The 20,232-nt window shown below is 38.9% G+C and overlaps 1 long non-coding RNA gene across 1 annotated transcript; it reads right to left on the reverse strand.

The window, feature by feature from the left end:
- Positions 1-2,984: 2,984 nt before the first annotated feature.
- LOC117288324 lies at positions 2,985-19,457 on the reverse strand. The gene is made up of 3 exons (XR_004518870.1): positions 18,365-19,457; positions 13,550-13,622; positions 2,985-3,360 (listed from the first exon to the last, which is right to left on the reverse strand). It is a non-coding gene; the product is annotated as an uncharacterized LOC117288324 (long non-coding RNA).
- Between the last annotated feature and the right edge of the window lie 775 nt (positions 19,458-20,232).

A 20,232-nucleotide genomic window follows, 5' to 3' on the forward strand; every position in this document is an offset into this window, starting at 1 on the left:
TTCATTGTATGAGTGTTACGTACGTACAGCAGTTGCCTCAGTATGTGAAGAAAACACATTTTCAAGTAAGAACATTACTATTTTGTGTTTTTTAATAAACAGTTCACTACTGAAGTACGTGGTGTTGTTGTTGATATAAATAGTGAATATGAAATGATGTGTCGAAATTAAAAGAGGTCACTGAATCATCCATATGCCATGTAAAAGTTTGGAACAAATAAATAATTATTCAGATGAAAATATACAGGGTGTACAATGCGTATATTGGGTTATTAAATATGAACATAGTGTCCTATTAAGGGAGCATTCAGAATAGTCAAAATATTAAATCCATTGGACACTTTCAGAATTTTTTTTTTAAGTTCACAGATTGACGAATAACTTACGGGGTTTACAGAAGGTAATGATGAAAGACTTCCCTTGAAATAGTATTCCATGAAAGGCTTTACTTTTTGAGAAAACATAAAAACAATATCAATTCTCTGTATATCAATTCTCGATATCAAGAACTACGGATTTGTTTTGAACACATCTCATGACACGTTATTTTCCGTTATTTTCTCCCGACTCCGATGACCAATTGAGCCAAAATTTTCACAGGTTTTTTATTTTATATAGAAGTTGTGATACACAAAGTGTGGGCCTTGGACAATACTGTTTACCGAAAGTGTACAATGGCTTTAAGATCAATGATCTCTAACATCAGTAGTTTTCATCGGCATCTCCCGACTGAAAAACACTGGACACCTTTGGTAGTAGACCCTTCCCATGAAATATGCTAATTACATTCACGCATGCGTACAGACCCTGTTGGTTGGCAAACGCCATAGAGTTGTGCACTAAGCAGACGCGCAATCGCGTGTGCGTCACGCACCCATTAGCCGTGTACAAAACAGCGCGATTTTCCCTCATTTTGCCAACCAAAACGTTATTGTGCACGCGCTATGTGCAATTTACATGGGAAGGGTCTATTGTCAAAGACCAGTCTTCTCACTCAATGTACATGTATCTCAACATCTATCATAAAATAACAAACCTGTGAAAATTTGGCAAAATTTGAGCTCAATTGGGTCGTCAAAGTTGCAAGATACTAATGAAACAAAAAACACCCATGTCACACGAAGTTGTGTGCTTTTAGATGCTTGATTTTGAGACCTCAAACTCTAAATCTGAGGTCTTTAAATCAAATTCGTGGAAAAGTACTTCTTTCTCAAAAACTATGTTACTTCAGAGGGAGCCTTTTCCTTTGATCGCTCGCAAGTAAGTTTTTATGCTAAAAATTACTTTGAGCCATTACCAATAGTATCCAGTGCCTATAAACAAACAACTTTGAAGTTTTAATTTGATTGCCAATCCTGTCTTTATCAAGGAAGAAATTTCATGCTCTTTGAAATCGGGCCTGGTTGGTAAGACATTCTTAAGTCGCACAGCATACATTGGCTGGTTAAACTACATGTTCTTTGGACTTCTCCAAAGCTTGCATACGCTTGTGTGTATATATTTCAACATTAAAAAATCGAAGGGATTTCGTTTGAAAAAGAAACTGGTAACTCTGCGATGATCTTGAGGTGCTGCAAAACTTTGTTGTACATGCCTTTCTTTCAGACACACAAAGTACTTTATCCAGAGTAAGAAAAGGCTGTAAGCAATAAAATGGCTCCTGATCAAAAATAGAGCATTCCTGTTACAACTTTGTTGCTAGAATAACCCCTAAAAATCATACTGTACTTTCCCATTCCTATACAGTTCCCTTTCCTATAAGTTGTGACTGGCAGAAAGAAAAAAATGATAAAAATAAGGAATATAGGATTTGATCATTGCATGGTGAGGTATCAATATATATTTTGTTTGCGGTAACACCATGTGTGTATCTACTTCTTAGAGAACTCTTTCTTTATTCTACTACCGCGTAGGGTATTCGGGAGACTTCTCAGTTCTGAATAGAAGTATCCTGCTTTATAACTTTTACCCGACGGGCGGATGGTATAGAAAATAGGCTGCTACTATTATATGATATATGGTGGATTTCACAAAGGTAGTCCTAACTTAGGACTTGTCCTAGGCAATGCTAAGAGATAGGACTGGTCCTAAGTTAGGACCAGTAACTCATCCTAACTTAGGACTGGTCCTATCTCTTAGCATTGCCTTGGACTAGTCCTAAGTTAGGACTATCTTTGTGAAATCCACCCCAGGATTAACTGTACTACTGCGGAGTCCGTTCTTAAATTGGTCACAACGTTTTGACTAGCTTGCTCTAGTCATGTCTGGAGACTGATAAGAAAACAACAAATTTTTACATGTCAGACCACTTTGCTTAATTTATTATTACTTAGTTCTCAACGACTCACTTTAGTTAAGCGTCAGTCACCAACTTTAAAAATGCTGCAGATTGCACGAAAGACACAATGGTAGATTACAAGCAAATTACAAGACACTGCTAGGGTCGAAACGTCAGGCCATTAATTATATTTTTTGCATTTATGCTATCCATCCTTTTGGTTGGTAATTTGTTTGCAACAGCTAATTCTATTTCACAAGCACGTATAACAAATAACAATTTTCTCAATTCAATTTGTTGCACTACCCTCAAGAAACTTTAGTGGGGTTTTTTTCACACCCCCCCCAGTTTTCAAACATCCAGGGAGAACACCTTAGGGTTATTAACACAAAATCCTTGAATAACATTTATCCTTGAGAAAAAAAGTCATCACAAATAAAAACAGACTGTGTTAAACAATATTTCTGAAAATACGACCGACGCATTGTAGGTCTTCATTCTTAGTTCTAATTCTTAAAGTTTCTAATTCCAAGAGTTGCCCTTTTCAATCCAATTTCGTAAGGAAGTGTCACAAAGAAATTGTGAAAAGTTTAGCAGAAGACAAAAAGGAACAAGTATGTAGCTTACACTGAAAAAAAAAACTGGAAAAAAAAAATCTCCAGGTACAGATAGAAGTTTAAAAAGAGTAAAAGTCTACTTGCCTTGCCTTCTCGATCTTTCCCTGGAGTATCCCTGATCTCGCAGATGGCTAAAGAGACATTTTATCGGGTCTTGTTATTCGCCCAGTGAACTTCCTTGGATGTCAACGAGGCCTTTCGCAGTGAGTCCCACGAGGGCGGTAAAGTCCGTCTGCCCAACGAGAACAAGATTATGATGGGATGCTACTCCGACAGGATCCGTGGGGACCGAAGTCTCTTGTGTTGTGTGCTACAGACAGCTTTTAATTGAAGTTCATCTTGGCAATGCTGTCAGACTTCTTTTTGTGTGTGTCCAAGTTGCTACAAAGGCTATGTTACTGTCTCCAAGTGTAGAGCAAGAAGATGTTTTTTTTTGTAGAATCCATTCAAGGTGTTAAGCATAAGCTACAGGATAGAAAACAGGAGGTACGATATTAGTTTACATGCCGTAGCAACGTATCTTGAGAATATAGATGTAGAGAGACTACAAGTACAACCAGCGAAGACCTGAAGAGGCCTGTCTCACCACGGTCTAGCCCCCCAAAGTGACCACTTGTATTGTGGTCAAGACTTTATATAAGCAAATGTATAAGACTTATTGTTGAGTGGTCAGTTGTCACTTTGGGCCTCATCAAACAAAGGTAATCTTGAGGAGTGACCAAGGTTGTGATGTCATCAGAAGCATTCAGCCAATGGGATGGCTGGAATTGTGTTAGTGCATGACTTGTACTCAATGAGCCAGGTAACAAAGCGAGCATCGGTTGGGCTAAGACTTCAAGGTGATGACTTCAGGGTCCCATTTCCCAATGCAGCCATAAAAGTACACTGTTAGGAAATTTCTATGCTTAGCAAAAAATGCGTGAGGCACCAGTCAAAACAGTGTAAACTTATAAAATTTTGGCTGATGACCAGTTTCTGCTTAGCGATATTTTGTTGTGCTATAAAGCTACTTTTTGTGCATACATAATTTATAATACAGTCCAAAGCCCAAATTTCATACTAAAGCAGTAAGCAGAAGATGGTGCTTAGTAAATGCTACATGTAAATGCTAAGCAGAATGTTAGAAGAGAACCAGTCCCCATCAGTATCAATATAACACAATGTTTTGGCTGATATTCTGATAACGATGGTGGTGGTAGAAACAACGAATGGCTAGCTCGTTGGTCTAGTGGTAAGACATCTGCTCTAGCAATGCAAAGGTTTTGCTTTTGAATCCCACCTGAACGATTTGTCTGGAAGATTTGTATTCACAGAACTCTAGAAAGTACTGAGTTTGTTTAGATGATCTTAAAGTCGAGGGAACTCAGCAAGCTCCCATCCCATAATGGGATATATAATAGCTTGGTAGGATTCGAACCCACAACCTTGTGATTGCAAGTCCTGCAGTCTAACCAATGGACCACGGTGACCTATACAGTGCTGGTGCTGGACACTATTGGTAATTACCCGAAATAATTGTTAGCATAAAAGCTTACTTGGTAACAAGCAAGAAGAACTGTTGGAAGTATCAAACATTGTGAGAAACAGCTCCCTCTGAAGTAATGTAGTTTTTGAGAAAGAGGCAATTTCTCTCTCAAAATCTAATAAAATGCTTCAAGCCTGATGCCCTTTTTGACATCCGTAAGCACACACATTTGTGCAACAAGGCTTTTTATCTTCTTCATTATTCTCTTGCAACTTCGATGACAAAATGAGTCAAAATGTTCACAGATTTGTTATTTTAAGCATGTTATGTTGGGATACACCAAGTGAGAATACTGGTCTTTGACAATTATTAACAAAGGGTGTCTAATGTATTTAATACACATTGGTGGGGAAAACAGATAGCGACCATTCTATTCAAATCCAGTTGATCCCAGCACTGTTTAGTTTTAAGCCACCATTGATAACAGTTTAGAAAAAACATCAACTACACAATGTCCCTATAATAGCAATCACAAAATGGCCTTGAGATGACAACAGAGGGGGCTATTGTACCAAGCACAGAGGCCAAGACATTCTTATCCATTTAAAAAGACCAAGACAAACAAAACTTTTCTCTCCATCTTTGAGACGGCTCAGAGCATACTCTGCTCTTCGATAGACCTTTGATCTAGCCAACTATTGTCGACCCTTACAGTTTATGGAGTCTAGTTCTTTCCAAATGGCCTTGCTCAGTGAGAAGAAAGACCGTAAATGATAATGAGATTTTCTTTTAACCCCCCACTCTTGAAGTTTCTTAAGCTTTGGGATTATAGCTTGACTAATGGGATTGACAGCAAAAAGTAAAGAGGGGTATGGGTGGGGTTTCCCCCTCAATGACCTCATTGTTGTCACTTTAACTGTTTTCACTTTTTTTGTTGGCTTCTTTTTAGATAAAGGTAAACTTGATGAGTGCTTGTTTTTTTCCGCCTTGTTTATACGGCGGACAAAAGGTAGTCACCAAGGCATTTTTTTAATGCATCGATTGAATAAATTTTAAAAAATGAAGAAGAAAAAAAGGTTAGCAGTTAAAATAAACAAAACAAGGACTCCGAAAGTGCTTGAAAGGCTTTGGAAAAGCTTATGTCATCTATCTTTAGAGACTTCAAGCAGAAGGAGAAAAACCAATAGTAGAAAGTAATGTCGCAGCAGGGCGTCTTAAACTGTACAGAAAATTGCCATATGCTTGAGGGGGCTCAATATCTTCAGTTTGGACACCTTGGGGTAAAAAGCAATTGCTAAGAAATGAACTTAGTTGGAAAGATGTTTACAACAATCCAATTATTCACATTATCCCTTGAAGCTGTGGTTTTTGGTTTATTTTGTGAACTAACACAGTCAGCTATTTTGATCAAGTAAATTTTTATCTCCAAAAAAGTAGGAACTTTGTAAGTTCACAAAGTAAATGGAAAACAACACAATTTTGAGGAATATTTGTGTGAACTATTATGTTATACTTTGACAAAATATTCCAACCATATCCCTTTGAATTGTGTGGTTTTCCTTTTACTTTATGAACTAACACGAAGAGGATTTTTTGTTGAATCTTATTTTTGTTTCCTGAAATTAGGAACCACAAAGTAAAAGAAAAACCACACAACTTAATAAGGGGTATTTGTGTGAATTGTCCAATTCAACTTTGAAAACATCTTTCTAGTTTCATACCAGAGATTAGATTTAAGAACATGGTTTTGTTTTATCCGACTTGAAAAAAACCCACAAAAAACCCCAGCTATTTTGTTTTTGCCAAGCAGACATTTATGACAAAGTTTGCAAGAGCGATTCTCTTTTCTAGTTTGATACATAAACACTTGTTTATGGCATTAAAGGGAATGTACACATTTGGTAATTACACCAAACAAAATATTAACTTAAAAACTGACTTGGTAACTAGCATTGGAGAGCTGTTGATAGTAAAACATTGTCGGAAACGACTCCCTCTTAAGTAACATAGTTTTTGAGAAAGAGGTAATTTCTCACTCAAAATAATAAAAGACTTCTAGCTATAGTAAGTCTTTTATTCCTATCTGAAAGCACATAGATTCGTCCAGCAAGGGTGTTTTTTCTTTCATCATTTTCTCCCAACTCTGATGACCAATTGACCTCAAATTTTCACAGGCTTGTTATGTTATGATTATGTTGAGATACATCAAGTGAGCACACTGGCCTTTGACAATTACCAATAGTGTACCTTCCCTTTAAAGCCATTGGACCCTTTCGGTACAGAAAAAAAAAAAAGTTCACAGATTTACAAATAACTTACAGGGTTTACAGAAGGTAGTGGTGAAATACTTCTCTTGAAATATTATTCCATGAAATGCTTTACTTTTTGAGAAAAGAGTAAAACAATATCAATTCGCGTTAACGAGAATTACGGATTTGTTTTAAACACATGTCATGACACGGCGAAACGCGCGGATACAAGGGTGGGTTTTCCCGTTATTTTCTCCCGACTCCGATGACCGATTGAGCCCAAATTTTCACAGGTTTGTTATTTGATATAGAAGTTGTGATACACGAAGTGTGGGCCTTGGACAATACTGTTTACCGAAAGGGTCCAATGGCTTTAAGCGCCCAATCTGATGGTGCCCCTCTGAACAGGACATAAACACAGGCCTGGAACTTGGTGTAGGGTCTCCTAGCCTCGGTGCCCCCTTCAGAGTATCCCAACTCATTTTAAGGCTATTAAGGTTTATTAAGGAAAAAGACAATGACGTTCATGCCTTTTATTATTCAGCCAAACAACTTGGGCAGGGTGGTTGAAAGCTGCAAGAGTCCATAAGGTACGTTGAAAAAATTTTGCATTTTGTTGTAACATCTGGAGTAGTTACATAATTGAAGGAGTTGATGAGAAGTAGATTTAAAGTGGACACTTTTGGTAATTGTCAAAGACCAGTCTTCTCACTTGGTGTATCTCAACATATGCATAAAATAACAAACCTGTGAAAATTTGAGCTCAATGGGTCTTCGAAGTTGCGAGATAACAATGAAAGAAAAAACACCCTTGTCACACAGATTGTGTGCGTTTAGATGGTTGATTTCGAGACCTCAAATTCTAAATCAGAGGTCTCGAAATCAAATTCATGGAAAATTACTTCTTTCTCGAAAACTACGTTACTTCAGAGGGAGCCGTTTCTCACAATGTTTTATACCATCAACCTCTCCCCATTATTCGTTACCATGTTAGGTTTATGCTAATAATTATTTTGAGTAATTACCAATAGTTTTAACTGACTAAGAAAAACATCCGAGATTGAAATGTTTTAAAAGATTTCTGCTGAGAAATATTTTCTGCTTAACGCTGCTTCATGAAATTATTGGGCCCATCAGGGGTGCGTTCCACTCGCGCAAACGACTTGTAACTGTTTGCGCAAACGGTTTTTATCTTTTCAACGATTGGTGCGTATCGCGATGTCAATATGGCGGCGCCCTGAAATGAAGATGGCCCGCACCATCCGTAGTTTTTTTTTAAACTTCGTTTTTGCTGCAATAGTCCTCTTTTTGACATCATTACATCAACTTATTAACTTTGTTATTCCAAATCTGCATTATAATCCACCGAAAATACAATGTAATTATGTTTGTGACAAAGAAATAATACCGTATGCTTGTCCGCCATTTTAAAAACCACTTGCCAACACCTCAGAAGTATGTTCGCCTAAAGTTGCCAACGTTTGCCAACGGTGGCGGCGAACAACTCGTTCCACTTGAAATTGTTGGCGAACGTGCGCAACTGTTGGCAACGTTTGCGCGAGTGGAACGCACCCCTGGTTTCTATCTTGTGTGGAATTCAGATTTGAGAGACTTATTGATTCATGCATGAGTTGTTTCTGAGATTTAAATGTTTTAAGAGATTTCTGTTGAGAAATATGTTCTGCTTGATGCAGCTCTGAAATATTGGGCCCATCAGGTTTCCATCAAGTGTTCTTTCTTCTTCTTTTTAATGATTGGGGGAAATCCAAGTCAAAAGTTCCTCAAAGTTTCTCCTCGATTCACATCAACAATCTTCAGTCACGTTCTCAAATAAAAGTAGTGTGGGATTTGAATTTTAGAGGGACTGTTTAATGCATGAATTGTTTCTCAGATTCAAAATAAATGTTCTATTTTCTGCTTGACGCTGCTTTATGAAATTATTAAGCCCATCAGGTTTCTACCTGGGGTTGTTTCTTTTTCTTGTCAACAATTTCGGAAATCCAAAACAAAAGTTCCTAAAAGTTTACAAAAACCTTTAGAGATTGAGACAGTGTTTTATTCTTTTTCTTTTCAATACTTGTGGAAATCCACATTAAAAGTTTCTAAACGTTTCTCCATGATTCAATCTTTAGTCACGTTCTCAAATAAAAGTAGTGTTGGGATTTGGATTTAAGAGTGACTTGATTGATCAAAACATGTCTCACCAACGAGGTGGTTTCAATTCAGAACCAGCGTAAGCCGGGAAGGGACAAAATGGTGCTACGTGACTCTACACAATAAGAGAGGTGTCCTAATTATAGTGCAACTGTCAACTTGTTGGGGGGGGGGGGGATTCTCAAGGAAGAAAAGCTGGTACTGTTGCAGCCTTGAGTGAACAATAAGATTCCCCCTCACAGTAGCACCCCTTTGACAGGCGTAGCAGGGGGTTCTGACTGCGTATTGTACAGGCTTATTATTTACTGTGGTTCCACTGCACGTTCCTTGTATCGCACGATGTAACCTTGAAATTTGAAACAACAAGGCCAGATTGTTATTACCTTATTCTGGTAAACAGAAATGAGTTGGTCTTAGATTAAGCTAATTATCTACTGTGATTCCGTTACACCATAGAGAAAAGACCACGGATTGCACGTTCCTTGTAGCGCAGGAATCACAGGAATCTGGAAAAGTACTATCTGTCAGAGCTGCGTGTTATTACCTTATTCTGGTAAACAGAAATGAGTTGTGCTTAGATTAAGCTAATTATCTACTGTGATTCCATTACACCATAGAGAAAAGACCACGGATTGCACGTTCCTTGTAGCGCAGGAATCACAGGAATCTGGAAAAGTACTATCTGTCAGAGCTGCGTGTTATTACCTTATTCTGGTAAACAGAAATGAGTTGTGCTTAGATTAAGCTAATTATCTACTGTGATTCCATTACACCATAGAGAAAAGACCATGGATTGCACGTTCCTTGTAGCGCAGGAATCACAGGAATCTGGAAAAGTACTATCTGTCAGAGCTGCGTGTTATTACCTTATTCTGGTAAACAGAAATGATTTGTTCTTAGATTAAGCTAATTATCTACTGTGATTCCATTACACCATAGAGAAAAGACCATGGATTGCACGTTCCTTGTAGCGCCCGATGCAACCTTGAGTTTTTTAACAACAAGGCCATCATTTAAAAAAAGAAATCACAGGAATCTGGAAAAGTTCTAAGTATCTGACAGAGCTGCACGCTGTTACCTTATTCTGGTATAAAACATAAATGTTTTGTGCGTACATTAAGCTAACTATTTACTGTGATCCCATGGCACCAAAGAGAAAAGACCAGGGATTGCAGGATGTACCACCCGATGCAACCTCGAGATCTGTAACAACAAGGCCATCATTTTTTTTTCTTTTTTCACAGGGCTCAGAGAAAGTACCGAGCATCTGTCAGAGCTGCTCGTTGTTACCTTATTCTGGTATAAAATAAAAATGTTTTGTGCTTACATTAAAGGCAGTGGACACTATTGGTACTTGTCAAAGACTAGCCTTCATAGTTGGTGTATCTCAACATGTGCATAAAATAACAAACCTGTGAAAATTTGAGCTCAATCAGTCAAGTTGCGAGATAATAATGAAAGAAAAAATAACCCTTGTGACAAGGGTTATTTGAAGTTGTGTGCATTAAGATGGTTGTTTGAGACCTCTAGTTCTAAATCTGAGGTCTCGAAATCAAATTCAAGGAAAATTGCTTCTTTATAAAAAACTATGGCACTTCAGAGGGAGCCGTTTCTCACAATTAGAAACGAAATTAGTGTCATGGCCGAGCGGTTAAGAGCACCGGATTCAAGCTCTGGTGTTTGATCAGCAGAGTGTGGGTTTGAATCCCGGTCGTGACACTTGCTACATAAAATTGGGGAGGTAGTGCTTTCTGCTCTACCGGCCAGGCTTCGGACTGATGATACCCAAGCCTACATGTACATCCGTATGGACTGTAAAAGGGGTAACCCTGTTTCAGCCCTAGGAGTAGGTGGCAACGGCCTCTGGACAAAAATAATTGTAGCCCACACCTTGAAGTGGCCTTCAAGCCTTGTGTGTCTGGCGACTTGCAAAAAAAAAAAAAACCAAAACCCCATCATTTTGTCACAGGACTCAGAAAAGTAGCGAGTACAGTTCTGTCAGAGTTGCACAATGTGCCACACTATGCAACCCTGAGATTTGTAAGAAGACAACAAGGCCATCATTTTGTCTTTCTTAGGACTCTGGAAAGAACCGAGTATACAGTGCTGTCAGAACTGCACTTTGTTACCTTATTCTTGTATCTTAGGCTAATTAGTTACTGTGATTCCATTGTACCTTTGAGAAAGGATCACGGATTGCACGTTGTACCACCCGATGCAACCTTGAGTTTTGCTGCAACAAGGCCATCATTTTTAAAAAAGAAATTCTCACAGGACCTGGGGAAAATACTGAGCATCTGTCAGAGTATGCATGTTGTTACCTTATACACATGTACTGGTAAACAGAAATGTTTTGTGCTTACATTAAGCCAACTGTTTACTGGGATTCTGTTGCACCATAGAGAAAGGACCAGGTTGCACATTGTACCACCCAATACATTGCAGCCTTGAGGTTTGTAACATGGGAGGATAAACAGGGGATAAACAGGGGAAACACAGCGAGTCTATTTACTTCTAATATGAACATCTCATTGTTTTAACAGCAAGACTCCCCACAACAGTATATCTCAGAACTACTTCAAGGAATCTTGGATCAAGTACCATGCCCCTTCTCAAGGATCCCAAGTCTAGACATTTCTGAGGTGACAGGGTGCTATTTCACAAAGAGTTAAGTAGACTTGTGGACAAGTCGTTAAATCGGCCCCACGCGCTGAGATAGTGGTCTCGCGAGATCACTGCTCTCGCGCGAACTGATGGCTCCCCGATTTTGAGAGTCGAAATCGGGGAGCCATCAGTTCGCGCGAGAGCAGTGATCTCGCGAGACCACTATCTCAGCGCGTGGGGCCGATTTAACGACTTGTCCACAAGTCTAAGAGTTAAGATGCTATGTCAGATTTTTGGCCGATTTTACCCAAAACATTTGATTTAAAATTCAGGTATTTTGATTGGGGTCGAGAAAGTTATAAGCTTTCATTTGAGCCATTGCTCGAAAAAGTCCGCCAATTATAAGTAGTAGTGAAATAAAGTGCTCAAAATTAGTTTTTGTCGGGATCCCGACAATATATCACGTGACCAATTCTTATGTGTTTTATAAGAAACGTTTTAAATTTTTGTCATGGTTCCTTGTCACACGATGTCGTGTGCTTTCAGATGCTTGATTTCGAGACCTCAACTTCTAAATCTGAGGTCTCGAAATAAAATACATGGAAAATTACTTCTTTCTTGAAACCTACGTTAGTCCAGATGGAGCCGTTTCTCACAATGTTTTATACTATCAACCTCTCCCCATAACTCATTATCAAGTAAGGTTTTATGCTAATAACTATTTTGAGTAATACCACTAGTGTCAACTGCCTTTAAAATGCTCATCAGGACAATATTTTGAAGTAACGACAGGACTCTTTTCAGGCTTGAGTCAAGGCGCAAAAGTTCCTTCACACGTAAACACATCTATTTATAGACCTCAACGCAGCCTTCTAATCCAGGACACTGCGACGCATCCACGTTCTCGACGCAATAATAACCATGGACGGACGGAAATAGCCAGAGAGACACAACAAGTAATCAATTGATGTGCAGTCTCTAGTCAATACATTGGCAATGATGGAAGTTGTTTGCTGTCAACGCGGCCTGAAGGGGGATCCCTAAAAATAACCACTGGTTCTTACAACAGGGATTTTTTTAGTGTAACCGGATTTTCCACAAGGTTTAAAGACACTGGACACTATTGGTAATTGTCAAAGACTAGCCTTCACAGTTGGTTTATCTCAATATATACATAAAATAACTAACCTGTGAAAATTTGAGCTCAATCAGTCATCGAACTTGCGAGATAATAAAGAAAGAGAAAAACACCCTTGTCACACGAAGTTGTGTGCGTTTAGATGGTTGATTTCGAGACCTCAAGTTCTTAATCTGAGGTCTCGAAATCAAATTCGGGGAAAATTACTTCTTTCTCGAAAACTATGGCACTTCAGAGGGAGCCGTTTCTCACAATGTTTCATACCATCAACCTCTCTCCATTACTCGTCATCAAGAAAGGTTTTATGCTAATAATTATTTTGAGTAATAACCAATAGTGTCCACTGCCTTTAATTACTGAAAAGAAGCTCCCCCCGAAAAAAAAAAAAAATCAACAACAATTGCAAAAAACACACACAAAAACACAGAAACAATTTCTGTCACAACTGATTGGACATTGGTCTGACAACAAAAAATACCTTAATAAAAATTTGCAACGGGGATAAAGAATATACATGTTGGTTTTTACTCATATACACCGGCGTGTGTTAGCACTGTATACTCAGTACTTACCTGAGTTCTGTGAAAAAATCACAGTCATATTACTCGGGTGGGATTCAAACTGCCTCTAGCTACCGGGCAATCTCAGTGGTCTAGTTGGTATGACACTGCTCTAGAATTGCAAAGGTTGTGGGCTCGTTTGTTTGCTTTCAGATCCTGAAGTTTTTAGACCTGAAGTCTTTTAATGCATTATTTGAATGAGAAATTACCGCTTTCTCAAAAACTATGTTACTTCAGAGGGAGCCGCTTCTCACAATGTTTTAATACTGTCAACAGCTTTCCATTTTCCATAATACCAATTAAGTTTTTATGCTAACAATTTATTTGAGTAGTTACCAATAGTGTCCAGTGACTTTAAAACCAATGATTCCTTCAAAAATCATCAACCACAGACTTTTAAGAAATCAATTCTTATTATAAATGTTGGTTCCCCGCCCCTTTGCAAACACATACACAAATTGAGAACAAATCCTAAAAAACTTACCTTGAATTTTTTAATGTGTCACCTCATCATCATAAGTAGACTATACTTTAGATTGTAGATTTTCAACTGCAACCTGGTCCAAAAATAAGTCAACAGTTAGTGAGGTCAGAACAAACAGTCCAATCATTTGGTTGGGGGGGGGTGGTGGCAGACTGTCTCTCCGTCTCTGTCAGGTTAAGCCAGGAACTCCTGGAGAGTCTTTGTACATGTACGTGATCCAAAGAAGGTTAACACAAGGTTAGGTCTGGATGGTTAGGCCAAGTGGCAAATTCAAGGGTGGTACAATGGCAGGTGGATTTGATATGAGGTCATGATCATGGGATGGCCGGCCAACGACCGATCATTATATTACAGCATAATCCGAGGGTCAGTCATGTAACTATGGTGTGAGTAACACACAGGTGGCTGCGTAACATGGCAAATGCGTTCAGTTCAATGGCTGCACCTTAGGGGTATGTGAAGGGGGAGGGGAGGGGGGGGGGCACAAAACTAACTCAAGCAGTGGAGGTCTTTTGTTGATTGAAATTTGGCCTCGTTCATGGTTTAAAGCCATTGGACACTTACGGAACAGAAAAAAAGAAAGAAAAAAAATCACAGATTTACAAATAACCTACAGAGTTTACAGACGGTAATGGTGAAAGACTTCTCTTGAAATATTACTCCATGAAATGCTTTACTTTTTGAGAAAACATTAAAACAATTATAAATTCTCGATATATCGAGAATTATGGATTTATTTTAAACACATGTCATGACACGGCGAAACGTGTGGAAACAAGGGTGGGTTTTCCCGTTATTTTCTCCCGACTCCGATGACCGATTGAGCCTAAATTTTCACAGGTTTGTTATTTTATATATAAGTTGTGATACACAAAGTGTGGGCCTTTGGAAAATCCTGTTTACCGAAAGTGTCCAATGGCTTTAAGCATGTGTGACATAACAATGTGCTTCTGATTGGTGGAATTTAAGTGGCTTCATATTTTGGGTTTACCGATTGTTTATAACTTAATTTTTTATTTTTTTGTGTGAATCAAGACTGTTTTAGATTTATTATTACTAAATACGCGATACATTTCTAGTGTGACATAAGCTGCCATAACAATGTGCTTCTAATGTGTGAAATTTGAGTGGTTACGTAATTTGTGTTTTAAAGATTTTTAGTAACTTATGTTTTCATTTTTTTCGTTATCAACGCTGTTTTGTAATAATTATTACTAACAGATTCATTTCTGGAAAAGGAAACAAGGATGCCTCATAAAATATGCTAATAGGTGAATTAAATCATTGTAGCTCGTAAGCTTGAGGTAATTTTCACCTGTAAACAAATGTTGAACAAGGGTGGTTGCTATATAAAAGAACACCAACAAGTATTTTTTCCACGAAGTGTTCTCGGTTATTAACTTTGGTTTTCCCATACACCGATGTGTGTTAGCACTGTATACTCATTACCTCCCGAGTCCTGTGAAAAAAGGTATCACAGGCATATTACTCAGGTGGGATTCGAACCCACGACCCTTGCGATTCTAGAGCTCAGTGTCTTACCAACTAGACTACCAAGATTGCCCAATAGCTAGAGGCAGTTCGAATCCCATGTTATAGGTTCTTTCATGTGCACTGCCAAATTGAGTATGTACGGACCTCTTACAGGCCTGTAAGCTTCATTTTTTGAAAGGCCATGGGCACCAAGGCATGCTCTCCTTTGTGAAGGGCACCCTATAAGGAAATTTTAAATTTCTACCGAAGCATTGCAAGGGTGTTAAGGCAATGACCAGGAGGGCATGGAGGTAAGAACTATCAGGCCTGCTCTTATAACATTTTATTTAAAACTATAACATACTATTTAAAACTATAACATACTATTTAAAACTGCAACACACTATTTAAAACTATGACATACTATTTAAAACTGCAACACACTATTTAAAACTATGACATACTATTTAAAACTGCAACACACTATTTAAAACTATAACATACTATTTAAAACTGCAACACACTATTTAAAACCATGACATACTATTTAAAACTGCAACACACTATTTAAAACTATGACACTATTTAAAACTATAACATACTATTTAAAACTGTATCTGAAATTTCATACTGCGTATGATGCACAAAAAAAAAATTGTAATTACAAAGATGGTGATGGTTATTGGGCCCTTTCCAGTACAATTTGAATAGAGGTAGATTTGCGGTTACCACCAAAACCAAATTTCCTCTGTAAGATTCTTTCATGCGCAGACCAGTTTCTCTTCAGAAAAAAACCTTGTAAAACAAAAGATATAGAATGCACTGCCAGAGTTTTTCAGAATGGAAACTCTTAAGGGTGCTATTAAGACCTGTTGTTGTTGTTGTTGTTGTTGTTGTTGTTGTTGGGGGGGGGGGGTCGCCATTTGCATAAAAAAAGTAATGGATTTGGAGGCAATTGTCTTCATGCACATGGTCAGTGCCTTTGGGCCAATGAAACTGTTCCAGTGGAATATGTTGTCAGGCCTGATACTTCACGGAGGCAACGAAGGCAATTTGCCTCCGTGTCCCCTGGTCATTGCCTTGGTGCCCTTGAAATGCTCCAGTACAAATTTGCAATTTCATCATAGGGAGCCCTTTACCAAGAAGAAAACGCATTAGTGCCCTTGCCCTTTCAAAAACGAAGCATACAGCCCTGTGTTGTTCCTTTCAATCATTTGATTGGTGAAAACATGCGTCACGAGAAGGTTATACGTATCAACATTTCTATAGTCCAAGGCAAAAATTCCTTCATGGTTTCCTCATTAGAAACTGATGATCAATTAAAATATGGGAAATTCAATTTGAGCCACATCCGAATGAAAAAAATTCCAATTATATTGATCCCAACAAATTTGCAGACTTTTCATCTACAAAGTAAGGCGGAAGTATATTGTAAGTTTTTAAGTCCTTCATAATAATGGCTTCTGCATTAGAATGATGACAATAATGAGGGAAATTGGACGAATAATTAAGCCACATCCGAATAAAACCAGTTTCAATCATAATGAAGTCATTGATGACGTCATCATCTCAAACAATTTGCGGTTTCATCTACAAAGTAAGGTCGAGGTATAATGTTAGTTTCTAGTCCTTCATAATAATGGCTTCTGCATTAGAATGATGACAATAATGAGGGAAATTGAACGAATAATTAAGCCACATCCGAGTAAAACCAGTTTCAATCATAATGAAGTCATTGATGACGTCATCATCTCAAACAATTTGCGGTTTCATATACAAAGTAAGGTGGAAGTACATTGTAAGTTTTTAAGTCCTTCATAATAATGGCTTCTGCATTAGAATGATGACAATAATGACATGAATGAGGGAAATTGAACGAATAGTTAAGCCACATCCGAATAAAACCAATTTCAATCATGATGATGTCATCATCCCCCAAATTTGGTTTCATCTATAGGCCCTATTATACAAAATAAGGCAGAAGAACCTTGTAAGTTTCAAGTCCTTCATAAAAATGGCTTCCGCATCAGAATGATGAGGAACAATAATGCAAAACAACTTCAATCATTTGACGTCATCATCCAAAAAAATGTGCGGTTTCATCAAGTAAGGTCGGAGAAGATTGTAAGTAATAATAATAATAATAACAACTGGGTTTATAAAAGCTTCAAGTTCTTCATGGCTTTCACATCAAAACGATGGCAATACAAAATAATAACAACAAGGACATATTGCGCATGTATCCACCTAATAAGGTGCTCAAAGCGCATGAAAAAAAAAGAAAACAGAAACAAATCAACAGAGGGAAGAGGGAACATCCGGAAAACAAAAGAAAAAAACTACTGAAAAGCTGTTTCAAACAAATGAAATTTCAATTTGTCTTTAAAAGTGGGAAACTGAAAGAGTAGTTGAGCCACATTCGAATGAAAACAATTTTCAATCATAATGACGCCATTGGTGAGGTCAACAATTTGCGGTTTCATCTACAGAGTAAGGTCGAAGTAGATTGTAAGTTTCAAGTCCCCAAAGTCTGGTGCTTCTAAACCGCTAGAGTGTGGGTTCGAGACCCAGTCGTGGCACTTGTGTCCTTGAGCAAGTAACCATTATTGCTTCGTCCTTTGGATGGGACATTATGCCACAAGTCATTTGTCTTCGGATTGGTGGTTCATGTAAAATAACGTGCTAAGCGTGGGAGAGTGGGGGTTAACCCCTGTGTCTCTGGTTCACATACTCTTGTTTACAGGTTTGCTCAGGCTTGTGAGCGGTTAAGGCGCCTTGTCAAAACCTCCCGAGCGTTCCTCCGCGACCTCGACAGCAAATACCGCCGTTGCTAAGGACCTCGGACAGTCCGCTGAGAAACAGCATGTGCGTTGAAGCGCGGCGATAATTAATGAGCTATCCATGCCAGACACTATTGTTGGTTTATTAATAAGTTTCATGAATAAATAAGTGGTATTTTCAGGTCATGAATACCAGCGGCTTGGATGCGGACCGGCCATGCTCTCCCCAGAATGATACATTTTCAACTCATGAATACCTGGAAGGGGACAGGCCGCACCGACAAGACAATGTCAGCACCATGTACATTGGTAGTGCCAGCCGAACCCTCCTGTTCACGTGATAATCGCGCACTACATGTTTAAACAATTATGGTCAACCAAAGCTGTAGTGGCCGTGGACCTGTCCGGTTGCTACGGGTTATTTTGTTGTAAAAATCCACGGACTCCCGCAGAATGCACGCGGAAAGGAATGGCATGGAGGTTTTAATAAGGCGTCTAAGTTAACTTGGTTTCAATACCAGACATACAATAGATTATCAAATTGATAATGTGGTAAACTCACCGATTCTTCAGGATTCTTTCTCTTTCTCCCCTAGACCTCCTCCGTAGATGCACCTGAAGGACTTCCACAATCCAGCTAGTATCCACTCATTGCATCCGCAAAGACTTCCACAAGGACTTCCACAATCCAACTAGAATCCACTAATTGCATCTGCCTGCCAATCTGTAAAGTTGTACCATTCTTTAGTCAGCACACATGAGCAGTTATGGAGAAGTGACTTCATCATTATCAAAACGTCAAGGCTACTGTGCCCACTTGATGCAACAACCGTCCACTGCTCCTTGGTTGTGTGGTTGGTGCAGGTGTGATTTTGCATCGCTGTTGGGTCGCGCAGTTAGTTCAGCCATTCTGAGGCCACTCCACCTGGCGAGGTCGTCGATCCAGGGGAGTCTTGGTCTGACAACCCCGCGACGGTGTCAAATTGGGATTCCATCAAGCACTGCTGCTGACAGGCCACCCTGTCGTACTGCATGACCAAACTAAGCGGCTTTTTGTTCCATAATTGTGTTGCAGAGAGACACCACCTGTTGCCAATCAGTGCTTTTAGGCTTTTGACAAAAAGTCTGTGACAAAAGTCTTCATGCCCACATGTAAGGGTTATTCCACAAGACGTCATCCTCAGAATCAAACTTGATGTCCTCAGAAGAGATGCTGTCCTCTCCATCCTGCCTCCGCCCAGTCCATGTTTCTCACCAAAGATGTTACTTCATTTTCTCAGTCCTGCGACTCTGTCCACTGCCTCCTCCTGACTGCTCTTCACCACTCTCGTCAAGAGATGCACTTCATGCTGCCAGTGATCGTACCCTACCAACCCCACCCGATCCCCTCCCTACCTTGGGATCAATAAGCCATATATGCCTGCTCCATTTGAATATCGTCTAGTACAATGAAGTCATTGGTCACAAGTTACTACTTAAAATTTGTATTTCTAAGACTATCGTGACAGTTGCTACATGTATGTCACATGATTAGGGGCAAGCTTTTGAATTGTTACGCAAGAATACACAATTCTGAATGGATTTCTATGGTAGGCCTACAATGGAACCAAGGGTTTGCTCATCTGGAGGTTGCAGAGGCTTGCCCCAAACCATTTGACATAGCAACTGTCTCTATAGTCTGATGAATTCAAATGAATTTTGGGGGTTGAACAAAGAATTGACTAGAGTGGGATTCAAGCCAACGGCCTCCGGATTAACGTGACGGCACTCTACCAACTGAGCTATCTAGCCCAATGTTGGCTAATAAGAACACCGCCAACATAGGGCTAGATAGCTCAGTTGGTAGAGCGCCGGCACGTTAATCCGGAGGTCGTTGGTTCGAATCCCACTCTAGTCAATTCTTTGTTCAACCCCAAATATCATTTTACATTTTCTCAGTCAGTTTCCCTTGTGGTTTATATTGAGGAATTCAAATGAAAGCGGTACATTGTGACTAAGCAAGTCATTGTACCAGATATTATTCAAATCTAACTCGCAAGTGGCTTATTGTGACCCCAAGATGAATTCCCTCAACTTACCAGTGCTCCTAGGCAGGACATGAACCCAGGTGAAATCCAACAATGTTAATATTAAAGTTTGTAACGCGTCTGTCTCATTTTCTACAGATTTTCAAGCATTTACAATTAAGTGTGCAATCAAGATTTTTTTCATCAAATTTATTTGTGTTTTTTTTTCTTTCAAATCCCAGCGGAAAGAAAATATTTGTTAAACTGTAGCGATACCTTCTGCTTAAAGGCAGTGGACGCTATTGGTAATTACTCAAAATAATTATCAACATAAAACCTTTCTTGGTGACGAGTAATGGGGAGAGGTTGATGGTATAAAACATTGTGAGAAACGGCTCCCTCTGAAGTATCAAAGTTTTCGAGA

This window comes from Asterias rubens, chromosome 3, assembly GCF_902459465.1.
Source record: "Asterias rubens chromosome 3, eAstRub1.3, whole genome shotgun sequence".
NCBI lineage: Eukaryota > Metazoa > Echinodermata > Asteroidea > Forcipulatida > Asteriidae > Asterias > Asterias rubens.